Genomic DNA, 15568 nt, shown 5'->3' with positions numbered 1-15568 from the left:
AGTACAATAAAAATTGCACTCACCTTAGCCTTGTTTGATTTGAATCGATTATAATCCTTTGATTATTCCAGAACTTGTTTAGGCTCAATATCTACATAAATATAACATTTCAAAACAACTATCAGAAGCCTAAACCATAAACTTGATGTTAACAACTTAAGCCAGATTATTGAACCCAATTTCATTTTTCCTTTAGGGGGGAATCGATTCCCCCCCCCAGGGGAATCGATACCCCCTGGACATTCTGGAAAAATTTCGTCCAAGAGGAGGAATCGATTCCCTTCATAGGGTATCGATTCCCTCTAACCAGAATTGGTATTTTAACCCCGAAAATCATCAATTCTTCACTTAATTATTCTATTTTAAACCCCTATCATGTCATTAAATTCAACTACCATCACTTAAACCAACTTATATCCATGAAAATCATCTATAACTTCAAAATCCTATCCTTCATATGAAATTCAAGAATCATACTCAAATTTCAATATGTTCTAAATAAAATTCTAACACTTCATATTCCTTAATTAGGATGATGACAAGTCAAATTTAACTTTAAATTCAACTTATCAACTCTTTTCCATGATTTCATATAAAAACTCATTTTCTTTAATCTCTTATAACTTCTTCATCTTTTGATTATAAGACAACTTAAGCTTTCCTTAAGCTTAGTTATCATCTAATGATCAAAACTTAACCTTAAAATCAACAAATAACCAACAAATCAGAAAATCCTTACCTTTACCTAGCTTTCACGGTTGAGAGAAGAATGAAGGGAGAAGAACGAGTTTTCAGATAACTCTCCCCCTCAGCCCACGTTTTTCATTCATAATAGGGAAAGAAAAATATCTTTCATGCTAAATGACCATTTTGCCCTTTAATTCCTTTTATAATTACTAATAACTTTCAGGAAATATTTCTGAACAAATCATTGAACTGTACAAATATCCTACTTAAATCACCAAACTCTGAAGTTTTACAATTTAGTCACTAACCCGTATTTTGGGATGTTACAAATCTCTCCCCCTTAAGAAAATTCGTCCTCGAATTTTCATTGTACAAAGAGAAGGGGATATTGTATCTTCATGTCCTCTTCGCGTTCCCACGTCGCTTCTTCCACCTTGTGATTTCTCCACAACACTTTGACTAATGGAATAGTCTTGTTCCTTAATTGCTTGACTTCGTGAGCCAATATTTGAACAGGTTCTTCCTCATAAGTCAAATCTGATTGAACTTCGATCTCTTCGGTAGTCACAATATGAGATGGATCGGATCGATATTTCCTAAGCATGGAGACATGAAAGACGTTGTGGATTTTCTCCATTTCAGGTGGCAAAGCCAATTGATATGCCACTGGTCCTACTCTCTTAACGATTTCATATGGTCCAATGAACCGAGGACTCAATTTTCCTTTACGTCCAAATCTCAATACTTTCTTCCACGGAGACACTTTCAAGAACACTTTATCTCCAATTTGAAACTCAATTTCTTTCCTTTTTAAATCGGCATATGATTTCTGTCTATCAGCTGCAGCTTTCAGATTATTCTGAATGACTTGAACTTTCTCTTCCGTATCCTGAATCAACTCAGGACCAATAACCTCTCGATCCTTAAGTTCATACCAGTTCAAGGGTGTACGACATCTTCTTCCATATAAAGCTTCATATGGAGCCATTTTGATGCTTGACTGATAACTATTGTTATATGCAAATTCAGCAAGTGGCAAATACCTTTCCCATGATCCTTTGAATTCAATTACACAAGCTCTTAGCATATCCTCCAGAATTTGGATAGTTCGTTCAGACTGACCATCTGTCTGAGGATGAAACGCCGTGCTAAAATTCAGTCTTGTACCCAATGATCCATGTAAAGACTTCCAAAATCGTGACGTGAATCTAGGATCCCGATCAGAAACTATGGAAACAGGTACACCATGTAACCGTATAATCTCTCTAATATACAACTCAGCATATTTATCCATAGAGAAATCAGTTCGTACCGGAATAAAATGGGCTGACTTAATTAACCTGTCTACAATCACCCAGATCGAATCCCTTTTGTTCGGAGTTAAAGGCAACCCCGTCACAAAATCCATCGTTACATTCTCCCATTTCCATTGAGGAATTGAAATTGATTGTAACAGTCCCGAAGGAACCTGATGCTCAGCCTTAACTTACTGACAAGTCAAACATTTAGATACGAATTCTGTAATGTCTTTCTTCATTCCCGGCCACCAATATCGACTCTTGAGATCCATATACATTTTGTTTCCTCCCGGATGCATTGTCAATGGACTACAATGAGCTTCCGTTAACAAATCATTCTTTAATTCATCATCATCCGGAATTACCAATCTCTCTCGATAATACAAGTTCTCATCAGACTTGATTTCATAATCTGTACACTCTCCATTATTTATTTGCTGCAACTTCTTTGAACATTTTTCATCTTTTTCATGCAATCCTTTAATTCGATCTAACCACGATGGTTTAATAGTCAATTCTGCACAAATTGCACCATCTCCGCTTAATGATAATTTAGCATCCATAGCTCGTAAAGCTGCAAACGTCTTTCGGCTTAAGGCATCCGCTACCACATTTGCTTTTCCAGGATGGAAATCAATCACAATATCATAATCTTTGAGAAATTCCACCCATCTTCTCTGTCTTAAATTCAACTCTTTCTGAGTCATCAAGTACTTTAAACTTTTGTGATCCGTATACAGGTAGCATTTTTCACCATACAAGTAGTGACGCCAGATCTTTAGAGCGAACACTACTGCAGCCATCTCCAAATCGTGTATCGGATAATTCTTCTCATGAGGTTTTAATTGCCTCGAAGCGTAGGCCACCACCTTGCCTTCTTGCATTAACACGCATCCCAAGCCATTATGAGACGCGTCACTATACACTACAAAGTCCTTGCCAGACTCAGGTTGGACTAACACTGGAGCTTCTGTCAAAATCTTCTTTAACTTTTCAAAACTCTCTTGACATTCTTGAGTCCAAACAAATTTTATTTCCTTTCTCAACAGCTTAGTTAGAGGTAAAGCTATAATCGAAAAGTTTTTAACGAACCTTCGATAATAACCAGCTAACCCCAGAAAACTTCGAACTTCTGATACATTCTTTGGAACTTCCCACTCCAGAATAGCTTTAATCTTTTGAGGATCCACTCGAACTCCTTCTGCAGAAATTACATGTCCAAGAAATGTTACTTCATTCAACCAGAATTCGTATTTAGAGAATTTAGCATAAAGTTTCTTGTTTTGTAAACTCTGCAAGATAATCCTCAAATGAGAACTATGATCTTCCTCGGACTTTGAATATATTAAAATATCATCAATGAAAACCACCACGAACTAATCCAAATAGGGTTGAAAAATTCTGTTCATTAGATCCATGAAAGCATCTGGTGCATTCGTAACTCCAAACGGCATCACTATAAACTCATAGTGACCATATCATGTTCTAAACGCCGTCTTTGGAACATCTTTCTCTTGAATCTTTAATTGATGATAACCCGAACGTAAATCAATTTTTGAGAACACTGAAGCTCCCTTTAATTGATCAAATAAATCGTCGATTCGGGGAAGTGGATATTTGTTCTTGATGGTCACTTTATTGAGTTGTCTGTAGTCAATGCAGAGACGCATTGAACCGTCCTTCTTCTTAACAAATAAAGTTGGAGCTCCCCAAGGTGAAACGCTTGGTCTAATAAAACCTTTGTCCAGCAATTCTTGTAATTGAATCTTTAATTCTTGCAACTCTTTTGGAGCCATTCTATATGGTGACATTGCAATGGGCGATGTTCCCGGCATTATCTCAATATGAAATTCTACCTCTCTGTCCGGAGGTAAACCTGGCAATTCTGCAGGAAATATATCAGAGAACTCTCTAACGATAGAAATTTCTTCAATCTCTTTGTCTTTGGCTCTTACATTCAACACACTAGCAATGAACCCTTAACATCCTTATAACAGTAACTTCTTTGCCGTCATCACTGAGATCACATTTGCCAATGGATTCCACCCTTCACTAAACACCACGATTTCTACCTCTTCTGGACTTCTCAACGTTACTCTTTTCAGTCTACAATCGACATTAGCATAATAATGATATAACCAATCCATTCCCAGTATCACTTCAAATTCTTCAAAAGGTAATTCCATCAAATTAGCAGGGAATTCAATTCCCTGAATTCGTATGGGACACCCTCGACTCACCATATTTACCCGAGCACTGTGTCCTAACGGATTCGTCACTATCACTTCATTGTTAGTAGCTTCTAATTGAATGTTCAATTCTTTCACTAACTTACTAGTAATGTATGAATATGTAGAACCCGTATCAATCAATACCATAACCCGTTTATCAAACAACAGAAAGGTACCTGTTAAAATCTCCGGGTCATCCCGATCCTCATTGGTCCTGAGATTATACATTCGAGCAGTGGAACGTATCTCTTGTTGAGCAGAGGACTCTGACTAATTTCTTCCTCTGCCTCTACCTCTTCCCCTTTGGCCTGTAGAAATAGACCTCTCTGGCTGTGCAGATTCATCGACTACTCTAGGACAATCCCGAACAAAATGTCCGGTCTCCCCACATCTAAAGCAAGCTCCAGAAATCCTTCTACATATCCCAGGATGATTCTTTCCACAATGTTGGCATTGTCTATCTTGACTCTGGTTAAATCTCCCAGCTCCAGATCCTGCTGATTGAGTTTGTCTGCCTCTCATCAGATTTGATCCTCTAGCTGAGGATACCACTGACTCTGATCTAGCTTGAGGTCGAGAACCAGCATCTCTGCCTCTTTTTGACGGTGTGGAACTCGAAGAAGCACCCGTTCTCTTGACTGTTTGAGTCCTTGAATTTTCAAATCTCTCATTCTGAGCTCTTTCCAAAGCTTTGGCATGATTGACTACCTCTTGAAACGAGGATAGATTCAATACAATCAACATTTCCTTCAACCGAGGACGTAACCCCTCTACGAACCACTCACAAGCATCCTTCTCAGTAGGAACAAGCTCAGCAGCAAAGCGACTCAACTTATTAAATTCACACTCGTACTCATATACAGTGTGATTCCATTGCTTCAGATTCATGAAGTCTTGTTTCATTTGACGAACAAACTGATCTCCGATGTACTTATGTTTGAATTCTTCTAAAAACAATGACCAAGTTACTTGGGCATTAGTCATCCTCAATGTAACATTGGTCCACCAAATCCTTGCTTGTCCTCTCAACAAGGAAATTACTCCATCTAGCTTCTCAGCATCGGAACAATGAAGCCCCGTAAGCATGACCTTCACATCATTAAGCCAAAGGTCCGCAGTAACAGGACCTTCATCGGCTTCCCCTCTAAACTCTGGAGCTCCTAATCCCTTCAACTCTTTCGCAACATTCATTTTTGGAGTTGAAGTAACAGGAGGTTGAAAACGCGTCAATACTGCGTCTAAAGTTCTAAAGAATACATCTTGATCATTCACAGGCACTCTAGAGGGTATCTGTTCTTCACTCTGCCTGGCCAGGGCAGGTGAATTACTGCTTTCAGCGGGTATATCATCTCCCACTTCATTTCTAGAACTACCTTGTCCGGACATCTATAAAAATACAATCATACAGTTCTATTAGCACAACAGTATACTTACTATTCCATCAGATCAGAAGTTTTCACTATTTTGTTGGCATGTATACTTTATAAAACACTCAAGACTCCGGTTTATGCCGAGAATCGACTAAACCTTAGCTCTGATACCATTAATTATAACACCCCAACCCGTACCCGACCCGAATACGAGTCTGAAGTGTCACATTAACTTTTCAAAACTTGACACTTAAAGAAAATACCCCGGGTAAATTTAAAACTTTGTTTAAATCAAAATACTTTAATTTACATCAGAGAGACCACAAAATACCAATTTGATCAGAGTACTCATAATTAACGACTTATTACATGCCAACACTCTATGCACAACAAAATACATACTTTGTCAATTACTTCTGATCTGATCTTCAAGTAATAATACTGTCCTTGCTACTTCTATTCTTGCTCTTCACGTTTCTTGGTACCTACGTGTAAATCACTTACACGCTAAGTCATAGACTTAGTGAGGCAATAAATAAACATTTAACAATAAATTCATGAGTGTGCATTCATATCATTTGATCACGACATTTCAACATGCATGTATCTATTACATGATAACATATATAAGCATGTCATGCACATGTAACACTTACCTTCTTGTGCCACTTTCACTTTAATTTATCTTTCAATTGTACTGCCCATGTATATTATTGAGAATATAGGTATGTGAGTACATTGAGGTTGTGCACTAATGCTGTCACCACAGCTCGTATAAATTCCCTCATGGGGCACCGAACATTTGTTCAGTATTCATCCCAAAGGACTGCTATATATATCCCGTAGGACCATTACGTCCCGAAGGACTACGTCCCGAAGGACTACAAAACCCTCGACTCTTGGCATGCCAACTATACCTATAGCTCTCGTATCATATACTATGGGCATTTATGATGAATACATTTCTCATCACTTGTTCTTTCTATTCTGTCACATACCACATGTATGTGTAACCATGTATTTCATATCATATCACATGTATCACATATTGCATATTCATACGTCATTTCATATATTCTCATAGCTTTTCTCATTTCACATGGTCGTGTCTCATAACATAATCATGTATGCATGTATATCATGTAACATTTATAAAAATCATGAAATCAAATAACAATTTAGGAGTCACTTCTTACCGTAGTAACTCCATCACTGGCTCATCGCAAGCCAATGTTTGTTCAATAATATAAGTACAATAAAAATTGCACTCACCTTAGCCTTGTTTGATTTGAATCGATTCTAATCCTTTGATTATTCCAGAACTTGTTTAGGCTCAATATCTACATAAATATAACATTTCAAAACAACTATCAGAAGCCTAAACCATAAACATGATGTTAACAACTTAAGCCAGATTATTGAACCCAATTTCATTTTCCTTTAGGGGGAATCGATTCCCCCCCCAGGGGAATCGATACCCCCTGGACATTCTGGAAAAATTTCGTCCAAGAGGAGGAATCGATTCCCTTCATAGGGTATCGGTTCCCTCTAACCAGAATTGGTATTTTAACCCCGAAAATCATCAATTCTTCACTTAATTCTTCTATTTTAAACCCCTATCATGTCATTAAATTCAACTACCATCACTTAAACCAACTTATATCCATGAAAATCATCTATAACTTCAAAATCCTATCCTTCATATGAAATTCAAGAATCATACTCAAATTTCAATATGTTCTAAATAAAATTCTAACACTTCATATTCCTTAATTAGGATGATGACAAGTCAAATTTAACTTTAAATTCAACTTATCAACTCTTTTCCATGATTTCATATAAAAACTCATTTTCTTTAATCTCTTATAACTTCTTCATCTTTTGATTATAAGACAACTTAAGCTTTCCTTAAGCTTAGTTATCATCTAATGATCAAAACTTAACCTTAAAATCAACAAATAACCAACAAATCAGAAAATCCTTACCTTTACCTAGCTTCCACGGTTGAGAGAAGAATGAAGGGAGAAGAAAGAGTTTTCAGATAACTCTCCCCCCCCCCAGCCCACGTTTTTCATTCATAATAGGGAAAGAAAAATATCTTTCATGCTAAATGACCATTTTGCCCTTTAATTCCTTTGATAATTACTAATAACTTTCAGGAAATATTTCCGAACAAATCATTGAACTGTACAAATATCCTACTTAAATCACCAAACTCTGAAGTTTTACAATTTAGTCACTAACCCGTATTTTGGGATGTTACAAAAATGTCTCTAAAAATAGCCAATCACTAGGCTATTTAAACGCTAGAAGGGAGAACCAAAGGGGAGATACCGGTAAACACGATAAAAAATACGAGAACGAGGAGCAACCAATTCGAACTTAAGAAAAAAGGAGAGATAGAGAGAGGGAAAATACCCCTATTTCCACCGCCGAGCAGTGTCCTACGTTTTCATTTAGACAAAGCTCTTGACTTTCAAAGCATGCAACCTTGATCGATCTAAAAATTAAGAGAGGAGAGTTCCGTTTTTTACCTTGGCCTTTCGAGGTTTGTTCGTCGAGGAGGAGGTCATCATTCGTCGGGTTTTGAGTGTGGAGCGGCCACCAAGGCAGTGGTCAGCCGTTCGACCTTTGATTTTCCTCTGTTGGCGTTGCATGGTGAGTGATGTAGAGAGAGTTAGGGTTTGGACTTCGGGCATATTGAACAAAGGGGAAGTTTTTTTTAGCTTTGCAAGTGAAATTATAAGAGTGGGGTTGTGTGTTTTAAATTTATGGGTAAATTTGGAAGTAGGTCCCTATTTTCCAGGATATTTCATGCTTTTGTCACCTATAATTACAGGTAAATCACTTTTTCAGTTCTTGTAAGTTGTACTCTTTATATTTTAGCCACTAAATATAATTTTCATCATTTTAATTTGGATTTTGAATTTTATTATTTTTCGCATTTAGTCACTAATTTATGTTTTATTCGAAAATGGCCTAGGAATTTATGCATGTTTTAATTTAGCCACTATTTTCCTTTTTGATTTAGCCACTGTCATTCTAATTGTTTATATTTTGATCCTTTTTTACTTATTTGTTTTTTTCGGTTTTTTGTTAATATTTATTATTATTATTATTATTATTATTATTTTACATTTTTCTTTTTCTTTTTATTTCAAAATTTAACCTGTTTATTGTTTTTTTATTTGGTTTTTAATCCTTTTTATTTTTTATTTTATGTTTTGTTGCTAAACTTTATTTATTTATTTATTTATTTTATTAATATTATTATATTGATATTTTTTATTTTTTTCATATTTATTTTTTTATCATTTAACATATTTTTGACTTTTTTCAGTAGTAATTCCAATCGATCAAATGTAAGCTATTCGAATCGGGCTTTTAAATTTTAATTTAAGTTTTTAATTTTTGCGATTAAGACAACCGACAAATTAAAACGGTAGTTGAAAATATGTTAAATGATAAAAAAATAAATATGATCGGTGGCAACTCTAACCCATTTATTCAAGTCGAAGCCCAATTCTAAGCCCATCCGAAAGACGACCGCGACACCGTAGTTGAAAATCAGTGTAATGTGATATTTTTGTTATTATTTTATAAACTGATAAACTCGTTTCATTGTCTAATCACTTTTTTCAGTTTAGAGATTTTTTAATATCTCTAAAGTTTAATAAATTAAATATAAAAAATATTTTTTTTGGATTTTGAAATTTTCTTTAATTTTAGGAGTTTATTTAAAAATCTAAACAGTAAAAAAATTCTTTTAAGAAGATGAATAATATACTTTAAATTAGTCTTGTTGATCTATTATTATAATATATTAGAACATTTTTTTAAAAAAAGAAAAAGATTAGAACATTATTAAATATCTATTTAAGTTTTTATCAATTTTGAATAAATTTATTATTTGTATCTTTGTGAATGACGTTCAATGACGAATTATAATTGATTGACAATTGTAATTGAAAATTTTAATATTTTTTAATAAAAATGAAGACATTATTATTTTATTGATGATTTATTAATTTATTATTTTAATTTAAATATTTTTTATTAAAAAAGTAATATATGTTTTAAATATTCTCAATATTAAAATTAATACATAATTTAAAATGACTTATGTGTGTAATTTATCCAGCAATTTAATTACTTATTATCCGATAAAAAAAACAATTACAATAATTCCATGATCATAGTATTAAAAAATAGCACATTATATATTGAAAAAATAAAGGTAAAGTTTTGTAGTTCCATTTATTAAAAAAACACATTTTTTAGGATGACATTATGGTAATGTATTAAGGAAACAAGGTTTGCTATTTAAAAACCCCTCGAAAGTACCCGCAAAAAAAAAGCCTTGGTACGAAATGGGAAACCGAAGGTTCTCTCAGGTCTCCACTAGCGACGACGAGGACGAAGCTCCGATACCTCCCCGACGGTCCCGACCCGAAGATACGAGGCCGGAAAGGAAGAGAAAGAAAATGAAGCTACTAGAAGAGGACGATGAAGAGGATGGGAAGGAAATGAAGAAGAAGAAGAAGAATAAGAAGAAAAAGCAGGACGAGGACACGGAGGAAGAAGAACAAAAAGAGGAAGAACATGAGGAAGAGCCAGTTCAAGAGGATGCGAAGCCGATAGGGGATGTTGTTAGGGTTTCCGGGAAAGGAAGAGGGAGGAGGAGTCATTATGAAGCTTTTGAGTTCGATGGCAATCGATATGATCTCGTAAGTTTCTTACTGGCAGTTTGGGTTTTTAGGGGTTTTGCTCTTTTTTTGACTGTTCGGATTCTGAAGTTAGGGTTTCTGTTGATGGAAGCCTGTCTTTTGCGCGGCATTGGTGATAGGTTTTGCTGGAATTGGGGCTTTGGACATTTTAGCTTGTTGGTTCATTTGTTTGAACTTCTTTATATAAACTAATTATCCGATTTGCTGGGTGTTTTTATAATTGTCAGATTGCTTAATTGATTTCAATGTATTGTCAAGTGCTTTTTCCTCTTTGAGTGGGTTGGTGGCTTCCCTGGGTCATTTTTCCAATTTTAATTTTGAAGAGTTCAGTGGATAAGGCTTTTGGTCTTAATATTTCTTTGTGCCAATTTCGGTTTTTGTGTTATTTTCAGTTGTGGTTGGAAAAATGGATACTTTTCTCTTACCATTTTGGACTTTTGTTTATTGATGTTTCCAATCTTGTGAAGAGTGATAATGCTTTCTTTAGCTTCTCAGGGATTGTGCCATTGTGGTCAAAGAAAGCTGAAATGAAATATTGATTCCTGGTATAAATGAGTTCTAATTTTGGTTCTGTTTTATGTTTTTCAGTTACCCTTTTAAATAAGTATAATTGTTATGAATTATGTTTATTTTGTTGCTTTTTCGGTTCATTATGATGACATTCATAGCAGTTGGAACTAATATTTCGTGAATCTTACAAGTGAGTATGCTTGTAGAACTGCTTTGAGAAAAGTTGTTACCGAAGATTATAGTGGCTCATTTTTTGTGGCATTCTGTTTTATTTTGTTTGCAGCTGTAGTTAGGAAATTTGGATATTGTTACTCTTCACTATAATGATCAATTTTGCTATTTTGTAACTTTGCATCCTTATGTCATTATTTATGTTTTCTAGTGCCCCTCTACAGGAAGATCCGGTTCTTTTAGTTCCTGAAGATCAGGAGCAGAAGCCTTATGTGGCAATCATTAAGGTAATTGCATTGTTTGGTATTACATTTTTAGTTTCTTTGTTTTCAAAAGACCTTTTAGTAGCTTCCTTTGCATATAACGAAGCTTTGTTTTTTTGATAGGACATTAGTCAGACTAAAGGTGGGATCATTATGGTTACTGGCCAGTGGTTTTATCGCCCTGAAGAGGCTGAGAAAAAGGTGGCGGAAGCTGGCAATCACGTGATACCAGAGAGATGTTCTGTAGCTTCCATCGGGATGAGGTTCCAGCTGAATCTGTGATGCACAAGTGTGTTGTGCACTTTGTTCCCATACATAAGCAACATCCAAAACGTAAACAGCATCCAGGTTTTATTGTGCAGAGAGTTTATGACACTGTGGAAAGGAAACTTTGGAAGCTAACTGATAAAGATTATGAGGATAGTAAACAGCATGAGATAGATCTACTTGTTCAGAAAACTTTGTCACGTTTGGGAGATCTCCCTGACCTTGAGACTGATGCTGCTGCTGCTGCTGTAGTTGTCGATCAGGAAGAGCAGTTGAAGTCGAAAAGAGCTCTCAGGAAAAAGAACATTTCACCTCTTAATGTTACGAGGAGTGATGAAGGAACTACTAGGTCTGATCAACACCTGAAAGCTGAAACTCCTGGAAGCTGTTGTACAAGTAATACTAGTGAATACTACACAATTTTGTCAAAAGCTAAGGTGCTAACTGGAGTAACCCATCGCGATAAGTGGATGGAGAGGCTTCTCCAAGCTGTTCAATACATGTGTAGTTCTCCTGAACTTGATGACAAAACAAAGGTGGTTCTGATAGCTTGGAACCTGAAAGAGACACCAAGAGTTCAGGAACTGCAAATGGATCTCAAGAGAAGAGTTCAAATGTGTGCAGCGACTTTCTTGCCTATTTTTACCTTTTATAGTGGGGATATCTTTCTCCCCCCCCCCCCCATGTGATGATCAATAGGAGTAGGTAGTTGTCGATTAAAGAGATGCTATGGTTTGCACAATATTTATTGTCCTCCTCCATTTGCAGGGTTGAAAGTCTTTTCAGTGGCCAGATGCTGCTGTTTCTGCTGTAACTGCACTTGAGAAGTCCTCACATGATGCTTTTTCACCTGACATGAAATATAACCAGAAGTTACGGCAGCTTATGTTCAACCTGAAGGTCGAGAGCTTTCTGCTTATGAGCCTAAATGGATATCTCCCTTGTTTCGATTTATGATGACATTCTTGTTTCTTTTTCACAGAACAACTCATTGCTAGCTCGACGTCTACTAAACGGAGAATTGGAACCTTCAATAATACTTAACATGACACCTGCCGAGTTAAAGGTATAATCTATTAGGGTGTTGGTTTCTAATCTTTCATGTCAGTTTAAGCTACCTCATGTAGGTGGAAATGGGTTGGCTCTTAACGTGGTTATCTATTGGCCATTTATTAGCCTACTAACTGGTTTCAATACGTCAAGGACTTGACGAAATTTAACCTTACAGTCTGACTAGTTTTTTTATGCCACTCTACTTGGGTTCTGGGGGCAGCCCACTGTGAAACAGAGTATTGTATTGTGACTAATGTGTTCAACTGTAGGAGGGTTTAACTGTTGAAGAGACAGCCAAAAAAGAACCCGATGAATTTGAGCGCATACAGGTCATTCTCTCCGCCTAATTCATGAAAAAAATTCTGATAGCATTTTTGTTATTATGGTTGACATGTGCTAACTAATCTTTCTATTACTCTTAAAACAGATGACTGATGCCCGGTGCTCAAGATGCAGTGAATTTAAAGTCCGTCTAAGGGACATTATCCAAGCAGGACATGGAGACCGCTACCAGGTTATCTCATATTTTCTTCTCTGATTCCATCACTATTACTAAGAATCAGTTTGGATTGCTATTACGGCAACCAAATTGAGTTAGTACATCTTTGTTTGTGTTTCGCTCTAGCTAGTAGCTAGTCATGTAAATGCACACATTTTTAACTTGTTTATGTACAAGATATTAATAATCCAAACTACAGGTTTGGATCTGTGATCCCTATGCATAATGTTGTCAATTTGATCGTTGTCTTTGTGCAAGATTTCAGACAATGACTAGAAGTTCACTAACAGTGTCAAGTAAGAGGACAATTGTTTTTGGATAGAGATTACATGTTTATAAGAGCATCATATAGACAAGTATGTATCAGGCGTACAAGATGGTATTGTAAATCTTTCCTGCCTGAAATAGATGGATACAAAAGTATCATATTATATTTCTTCTAGATAGTTTAACTTGAAGGACGAGTATTATGACTGTACTTCTCGGTAGGTATTGGGTTTCTCGACATCTTCTGGAAATCTTGGGATAACTGCATAGTGACCACATTTGTTCTTGAATATATATTCAGATATTCGTTTTCATCTATAACCATTAAACCTTCTTTAAACTTCCATATTTCCGTTTCAGTTGGAATGTATTGCGTGTGGAAATTCCTGGTATGCTTCTAGAGATGAAGCATCTTCACTTACAATAGAGCCATCATCGAGTTCTGCCAAGGGAGTTGGCTTGGGACAACCAGCCACGGGGAAGCCTGAAATTCCTGAGAAGAAGTCGGTTAGCCCTTCTGCCAAAGGTGTTGGTTCGGGAAAACCAGCCATGGTGAAGCCTGAAATTCCTGAGAAGAAGTCAGTCAACCCCCGCGAATCAGAATCTATGAAAAATTTGGAGTAGGAAAATTTTGCTGGGGTTATGAGCAAAATTAACCTTTTGTACAGTTGAATGTATGCATATCAATTAGAAATAGTATTAGTTTTCAGTTGATCTAGTGGGATGAGGCATTAGGTTCTTTAAGCAAGGTCAGGGGTTCGAAGCCTAGCGTTTGCGAATAGAGCAAACTGGGTTGGGAGGATTGCCTTCGCCTCTGCAGTATTCGATCTGGATTAGTCGGTCAATAGATCGGATATCAATGATTAATTAAAAAAAATCATATAAATGTATACATTTATTTAGATGAAGGTTAGTATAGCAGCAAGATTTCAGCAAGAATTGTTGGTTTATATTCTCAAACATAAGTTGAATTAGTCCATAGTAGGGGTGTTCAAATAACCGAATTAATTCGGTTAACCGATCGAATCGAATTAGTTCAGTTAATTCGGTTCGGTTACCGAATTAGTTCGGTCGGTTAACGGTTAAGAAAATTTTTAAAATTCGGTTAACGGTTAATTCAGTTCGAATTCAGTTAATTAATCGAATTAATCGAAATTAAATTTTAAATATTAAATATATTATATATAACATATGAGTTCAGCCCAATTAATAATTTAAAATCTAATAATTTTTAAACCTAAATCAATATTAATTAATTAAAAAATTATATAAAATTTTTATTTTATAATTATATATTATTTAAATTAATTGTAAACTATTTTTTTAATTAAAAAATATTAAATATATTATATATAACATATGGGTTAAGTTCAAACCATTTAAAATCTAATTAATAATTTAAGATCCAATAACTTTTAAACCTAAATCAATATTAATTAATTAAAAAATTTATCTGAAATTTTTATTTTATAATTATATATTATTTAAATTAATTATAAACTTTTTTTTAATTAAAAGCATTTAATTTTTATATAAATTAGAAAATTTTAAAAAAATTTCGGTTAATTCGAAAATTAACCGAAATTTATTCGGTTCGGTTAATATGTTTGAAAAAAAGTTCGGTTCGATTAACGGTTAAAGAAAAAAAAAGTTTGGTTAATTCGGTTCGGTTTAGCCCGAATGAACAGCCCTAGTCCATAGTACTTTCAAATATCGCGATTTAGTTCAGTTAAGTCATTCTATACCTGATATATATTTAGATATTGCATATTTGTTCATTCGGATGAATGATACGTTTCATACTACGTAAATGCCACCTCGGGGAAATTATTTGGATCATGCACATCGGATGTGGCTTCATTAAAATCTAAGTTGAGGTAATATGCATTTGTTGAGGGATCTTTTGATTGCATGATTGGTAGGAATCCTCAACAAAGGAAATGTATTATTTTCTCAGGGTGTCTTGGATTTTATCTTTCGACTCAGGGTTTTAAAACCATCTTAATTGAAAAGGGCGTGATTTGTAGATCATGTAGTATTTACTGTGGCTTCCTTTGAGTGCCGAGCTACTGTATGATTCATTCTCCGAGCCGGAAAACTTTGTCAAAGAGCCATGCGGGACATAATTGAATAATTTAGAGACTTGGAGGACTTGATTGATGAAATCAGAAAAGTTGAAGGACAACTTGACGAAATTGAGGAAGAAAAATACCCTGGCGTAAAGG

At 35.3% G+C, this 15568-nt stretch overlaps 1 pseudogene; it reads left to right on the top strand.

Annotated features, from left to right (window-relative positions):
- The first annotated feature begins 9913 nt into the window (after positions 1 to 9913).
- On the top strand, positions 9914 to 14327 carry LOC120140555 (annotated as a pseudogene).
- Positions 14328 to 15568: the final 1241 nt, after the last annotated feature.

The sequence above is a fragment of the Hibiscus syriacus genome, unplaced genomic scaffold, assembly GCF_006381635.1.
Source record: "Hibiscus syriacus cultivar Baekdansim isolate YM2019G1 unplaced genomic scaffold, ASM638163v2 tig00110785_pilon, whole genome shotgun sequence".
Lineage (NCBI taxonomy): Eukaryota > Viridiplantae > Streptophyta > Magnoliopsida > Malvales > Malvaceae > Hibiscus > Hibiscus syriacus.
Note: the sequence above shows the minus strand (reverse complement) of the source record. Positions and strands in the feature narration are given on the sequence as shown.